This window comes from Macaca mulatta, chromosome 13, assembly GCF_049350105.2.
Source record: "Macaca mulatta isolate MMU2019108-1 chromosome 13, T2T-MMU8v2.0, whole genome shotgun sequence".
Classification (NCBI taxonomy): Eukaryota; Metazoa; Chordata; class Mammalia; order Primates; family Cercopithecidae; genus Macaca; species Macaca mulatta.
The window spans coordinates 113,295,244-113,301,243 of record NC_133418.1 but is presented as its reverse complement, the minus strand read 5'-3'; the positions used below and the strand labels follow the sequence as shown (position 1 = coordinate 113,301,243).

Sequence of the window (6,000 nt, the reverse complement as noted above, 5' to 3'; positions counted from 1 at the left end):
AGGATCTACCTATCTTTCTATACAGTACATGTATCTTGCTGAATGTTATATCCTAAGTACGTCTGCATCATTGACAAACTCTTCATGCACATAGCTTTTATGCATTTATTGCAGGCTGTGTTAAGCATGCATTTCTTGTTGGGTATTTTGTCAGTTTCCAGTTTCCCACTGTCACACATGGTGCCCCGAGCAGCAGAAGGCATGGGGCACTCTACGTACAGACCATGTACAGTGTGCCTCCCCGACGAGTAAAGCCCCAGCACTGGGGATACTTCAGAGCTGCAGATACTCGCTCGGGCAGAACCTCCAGCAGGTGCTGCCCCTGCCTGGTGATGCAGGTGCGGGGATGGGTGGGGTCTCCACCGCCCTTTTTCGGGAGGCATTGCCCAGCCTGGGAACGAACAAGCCCACCACACAGGTTCTACCCGTTAGTGCCTGGTGCTTTTGGGGAGTGAGCCCAGGAACAGCTGGGAAATCTCCTCGCTGACTGGGGCACCAAGAGGAGTAATCCGCCTCTTTAGCCTTTGTTACAAAAGATAAATGATCTTGAACCCCCTGGGTCACATTCAAGTCACTTCTGCAGGAAGTTAGTGATCCTAGCAAGAAGAGAAAAAGCAAAGTTAAAGGTATTTGCATAATTGGAGTGGGATCTCATGATTTATTTTCTTTCCTTTTTGAATTAGGATTTGATCAGGAGTCCTGGATTTGTAAGAGTCAATTGCAACAGGGATGTTAAAGAGAGCTCTGGAGAGGAGCTGGTGTTGCCTGCCTGCCTGCCTGCCTGCCTGCCTGCCTGCCTGCCTGCCTGCCTGCCTGCCTGCCTGCCTGCCTTCCTTCCTTCCTTCCTTCCTTCCTTCTTTCCTTCCTTCCTCCCTCCCTCCCTCCCCCCTCCTTCCCTTTCTCCCTCCGTCTCTCTCACTTTTCCTTCCTTCCTTCCTTCCTTGTTTCCTTCCTTCCTCCCTCCCTCCTCACCCTTCCTCCCTCCATCCCTCCCTTTTCCCCTTCCTCTCTTTTTTTTCCCCTCCCTTCCTCCCTTCCTCCCTTCCTCCCCTCCCCTCCCCTCCTCTCCTCTTCTCAAAGGGTCTCACTTTGTCATCCTTGCTGGAGTGCAGTGGTGTGATCACAGCTCACTGCAGCCTCTGCCTCCTGGGCTCAAACGATCCTCCCACCTCAACCTCCTAAGTAGCCAGTACTTCAGGTGTGCACCACCACACCCAGTTAATTGTTATTTTTTGTAGAGATGTGGTCTCATTATGTTGCCCAGGCTGGTTTCCCACTCCTGGGCTCAAGCAGTCCTCCCACCTCGGCCTCCCACAGTGCTGGGATTACAGGTATGAACCATTGTGCCCAGCCAATAGCTACTGTTTTCTTGAAGATTTCTATAGTGGTAGAAATGGTTTGAATGAGAGAAGTGTAAGAATGTGCATCCTGGGACTCTCCAGGGAGTTTTTGTTGCTGGGGTATTCCATGGTATTCACAGCAGAGGTATTTGAAGGGACACGTGCTTGCTTATGTGCCTTAGGTCCGTGCTACCTGTAATCCTTCGGAGGCAAGCCAGGCTGCCAGCTGACTGTCTTCCACCGCAAAGCCTGTGTTCTTCTCCTGACCCTTTGTTCTCTGCACAGCGTACTGTGGCTCCACTCCAAGTACACAAACTTCCATGTAGTTTAAAAAGAATCAGTTTAACTGCTGGTGGTGAGACAGATTGGTATGTACCTGTGTGGAGAGCACTGTGACCCAGCAAAACACTTCAGGGCTAAGAAGACACGAAACGGTGGCATTTGCCATCTGACCCGGCAGGCACTGGGCAGATGAAGCTCCAGTTGGAAGGGCTACTGCTGATTTTTTTTTTTTTTGGTGGTTGTTGTAGCTCTGGGAGCAGATACCAGCTCTGAAACCTTTTCCCTGGCTGGCTTGGCTGCCTCTCCCTGCCGAGCAGGGGCCAGGGAGTCGTGGTGTCAGGCAGACCCGAGCCTGGCTCTGCACAGCCGGGCATTACACGCCCCACGCATCCTCCTCCATCCCCAGGCGCAGATCAAAGGCACAGGCCGGGAGGCAGGAGCCCCTGCACACTTCCCACCTCTGCTGGGCTTAGCCTGCTCTTGGCTGGTTGGTCTGTGGAGTGCCTGAAATGACCAGCTTTTTGTAAGGTACGGTTTATTTGACTTCGCAAGCGAGCACCTGCTTTTGGGGGTTGGAGAGGTTTGTGTTGACTTGTTACGAAGACAGCTCTGGCCTGTGTTCAGCAGAATAATGGCAAAGCATTGGCCTCTAATAAGGTGCAGGGGAGCAGTAAACTGAGGCAAGTCCACTGAATGAATGGGTGTCCTTATTTTTACTGTTTGAAATGATATCCAAAGGGGTTGCAGATAATTAGTTTGTGTTCTTATGAATGAGATTCAAAACACTTCTTGGGCCCTGCCTGGTTGGTTCTAGAGAGAAGGTTTTCAGTGGTTTCTGCTTCCCTGGCTTTATTCTGAAGGTCCTTCTCTTCCATTCAGTTCTTACTGCAATTGGAGGGGACATAGCTGATGGCTTTGTAGTTCCATTTGAGAGCACTTAAAGATGTTCTCCAAAGAAACACTCTCTGACATTCTGTGCACAGATGTCAGAGCAGCTCAGGGCCGAGCTGTGGCTGTGGGTCAGGCAGTCTGAGTTGGAGAGACGAACAGGTTAGACACCAGTCGCCTCTCAGCCCAGCTTTTCTCCCTTCAATAACACCTGTGGAGTTTATGAGTTCCTCTAGGGAAAATCGGAGAAATCTACATGAGAATGTAGCCTTGTTTCCTGCTAGGAGGACCGGCAAAGACTTTATAGGAGACCATCCTGCGGTCTCAATGCGTTTATTGCCGTGTCATATATTGGGGGCTGACCATTACCACATTACTGGAGCACCCCATTCACCCCATCCCCATCCTTCCTTGGCTGTTGAAAATGAGACAGGCTGAGGGCGCAGTCCTGAGTGTTGCTTTTTTCTAGTCTTGTTTTCTCAAACTTTGGACACAGCAGAAGTCAGTCACCATGCTTGTGCATTGGCTGGGGAATTCTTCCAGTTGGAATGTGGTTGTAGGGAAGTTGGAAGAGGAGGGAGCCTGGGTCAGTGGTTTCTGGAATTTGGGGTGTTCTGGTAAGATTTGGGTGGGGTCATGTCCCTGTGGCTGGCCAGGGTAGTGGCCCTAAAGGGCCAGGTTGGCAGGGCTTCTAGGAGAAGGCCATCTCCCAGAAGGAGATGGAACCCCAGGTTGGAGGGTACATAGTGTATTTTGGATGTGATTCAGAATGGAGGCAGCGAGGCAGAAAGGGAAGGGAAAGGGAGGCCGGGCAGGAAGCCAGGGTTGGGGTTTCGCTCTTGTAGACTTGACTGCAGACCATGACCCTTCCTTCTCTGCCATGGATCCTTCTGGAGGAGAGGGAATCACACCGCTTGAGGCTTTGTGCACAGGCGGGCTCTGTGGGCATCTGTGAATGAGCGGACGGCAAGCGAGGGCAGGCCATGGGGATCGGAACACTTGGCATCCTGACCTTGCAGCTCTCTCTTCAGACCCCCATGCCTACTCTTCTCCATGACAGTGACACCACCACTGCCTCCGACTCTTTCTAAAGCCCGAAGTCAGCTAGGCTCCTCGTGCTGCTCACCCTGCACAGCTGCAGTCTTTAGTTCTCTTTGAGTCTTGGTCTATTGCAGTATCCTCCTAGACGCCTTCCTTAGGAAGCTGTAGGAATCTCTCAAACACAGCCTCATCAGCCCTGCTTAACTCCTTTGGTGACTTGACATGGTTAATTTCAAACCCTTAGCAGGGCTTAGGCTGAACGGGCCCCTCATTGCCCTCCTACCCCCTGTCCCTGCATACACCTCGTGCTGGAAGGACCTGTGTTGCCCAGGCACACAATAGGTGTCTCACCCTTAGGTCTAGCCGATGCCTTGTGTACCTTCGCCCCTTCTTTTCAGACAGCAAACCTGTACTCAACTTTGACGACTGAGCCTTCCATGAGGCCCACCAAGACTGACCTGATAGAATTTTCCATTCCCTTCTCTGTTTCCCTCCAGGCCTTCTTGCCTGCATCTCTTCTATTTTGCATTACACTGCTGACCTGCACTTCCTGTGTTTCTGTGAGGTTCTTCAGGGCAGGAACTGTATCTAGTTCAGTTTCACCCTTCGCTCTAAGTGGTAATGAAATATTTCTGCCAAGGATCCAATTTAGATTATGTAAGCATTTACCTTTGTTTGAGGCAAAATCATGATTCTGGAAGAGGAAGGTTCTTTGCTTCTCACAGGGCAGGCATAGAACAGGCCAGAAGCTGTCCATGTGTGGCTTGGGACAGACCTGGCTATCTGTACTTGAGCCCTGAGACCCTGAAGGCCCCCAGCTGCATCTGCTCTTGGAGCCTGGGGTGGGCCTGGGTGGTGATCGAGCAGGATCTGCAGCGTGGGATCATCGGCAGAGTCAACGCCATTCCCTTTCAGATCCACTCTCCTGTAAGAAACTGTTCTGGGCTCTGAGGGGAACAAGGGGAAGAGGGGTATTGGGTGAGCTTCCTTGCTGCATTTAGCAACTCAGTCCCTGGGGGAGGTGTAGACACTGATACACTCCCTGTGGCCTCAGGGAGAACAAACCCAGAGCCCAGTGAAGGTGCAGTATGAGCAAAGTGCTGGGGCAGGGGGAGGGCAGAAGAGGGAGCAGTTGATTTTGGCTTAAGTGTAAACTGAAGAGAGAACAGACACAGGGCGCGGCCGAGTAGCAGTGTGTTCGTGAAGAAGGAATCAAAGCGCACATCTTGTACTTTGATGCCCATAGGAAGGGCTCTCCTCTGGCCCCTCTGCCTTTGTTTGGAGCAGAAAACAACAAAGTGAGTTCAGGTAACACCTGGGGCAGTGGGAATTAGTTAATTAGTTTTCTGGAATTCTAACAGCGGTGGCATCCCAGGGGCCTAAGTTAAAGCCTCAGATGTGTTTATTTGGTACACCTGGGGCTTTAAAGGCTAATCCAAATGGTTTCAGAGAGGACCTCAGTCTGTTTCTTTCTCTCTGTAACCTTAAGCATGTGGTCTTCCTTTTCCTCTTCTACTCTCCTTTTTAGGGGTTGTTTTCTAGGGACCTGCAGTGTCCCGGGCACCATGGGAAGTAAAGAGGTGACTGGAATGGTCTCTGCTGTCAAAGCCCTTCAAGTTTAGTTGGGAAGCTAGCAGAAGGGGGGATAAGCGACTAAATGATATAATATCTAGTCAGAGAGGCACGTTTCAATAGGTGTACTCCTAAGGAAGCCAGAAGTTTAATTAATTCCATTGGAGAAACTGCTCTGTGAGAGTGAATAAAATTAAGATTAAGACTTAAAATTAAGTCTCTGGTTAACATCTAGAAATTAGAATTATGGGCAGTTAATTCCAATTTTAGAGAGGAAACTGGAACTTATTAACATCTAGTTTATGCCAACTCCCCTACATGTTAATTTTAGTCCTCACTACAGCTGTGTAAGGTGGTTCTTAGTATCTCCATTTTATAAAAGAGGAAATGGAGGTTCAGAGAGGTTAGGTAACTTGCCCATGGTCACACAGCTTGAAAGCAGCATAACCATGAATCAGGCCCCAGTGGTCTTATTGAAAAGTGCATGCTTTTACCACTATAGCAGACAGATTATGAACAGTTTGCAAAGCCTAAGTTTGAGAATAATTTTTGATGTTGGTGAAGTCCAATGATAATGAGAAGTTTATTATTTCCTAACTTGAAGGGACCTGTAAGGCCCTCTCTGTGATTCCTGCTGGTTTTGATCTAACTGGATGTTGCGACTGGGAACCCAAGAGCACTGTGTTCTCAGCACCTTGTGGGCCTCGGTGGCCATATATGTGTGCAGGGGGTTTGAACCCCTGATGTGTGCTGCTGGGTGGTGTGAAGAAATGGGTACTGATGCCTGTCTGTGAATGGACTGGAGAGTGGGGAGGAGTTGGGTCTGAGGAGTGGGCAGTACAGGGAAGCTGTGGCTTTATTTTTCTCAGCAAAATGA

The 6,000-nt window shown here is 50.0% G+C and overlaps 1 protein-coding gene across 1 annotated transcript in view; it reads left to right on the top strand.

Annotated features, from left to right (window-relative positions):
- Positions 1-1,664: 1,664 nt before the first annotated feature.
- The window catches only part of GREB1 (growth regulating estrogen receptor binding 1), a 100,881-nt gene continuing 96,545 nt past the window's right edge, over positions 1,665-6,000 (top strand). Inside the window, exon 1 of the mRNA XM_015111724.3 lies at positions 1,665-2,150. The gene's annotated coding sequence lies outside the window, so the exon portion shown is untranslated. The remainder of the gene's footprint in view (positions 2,151-6,000) is intronic.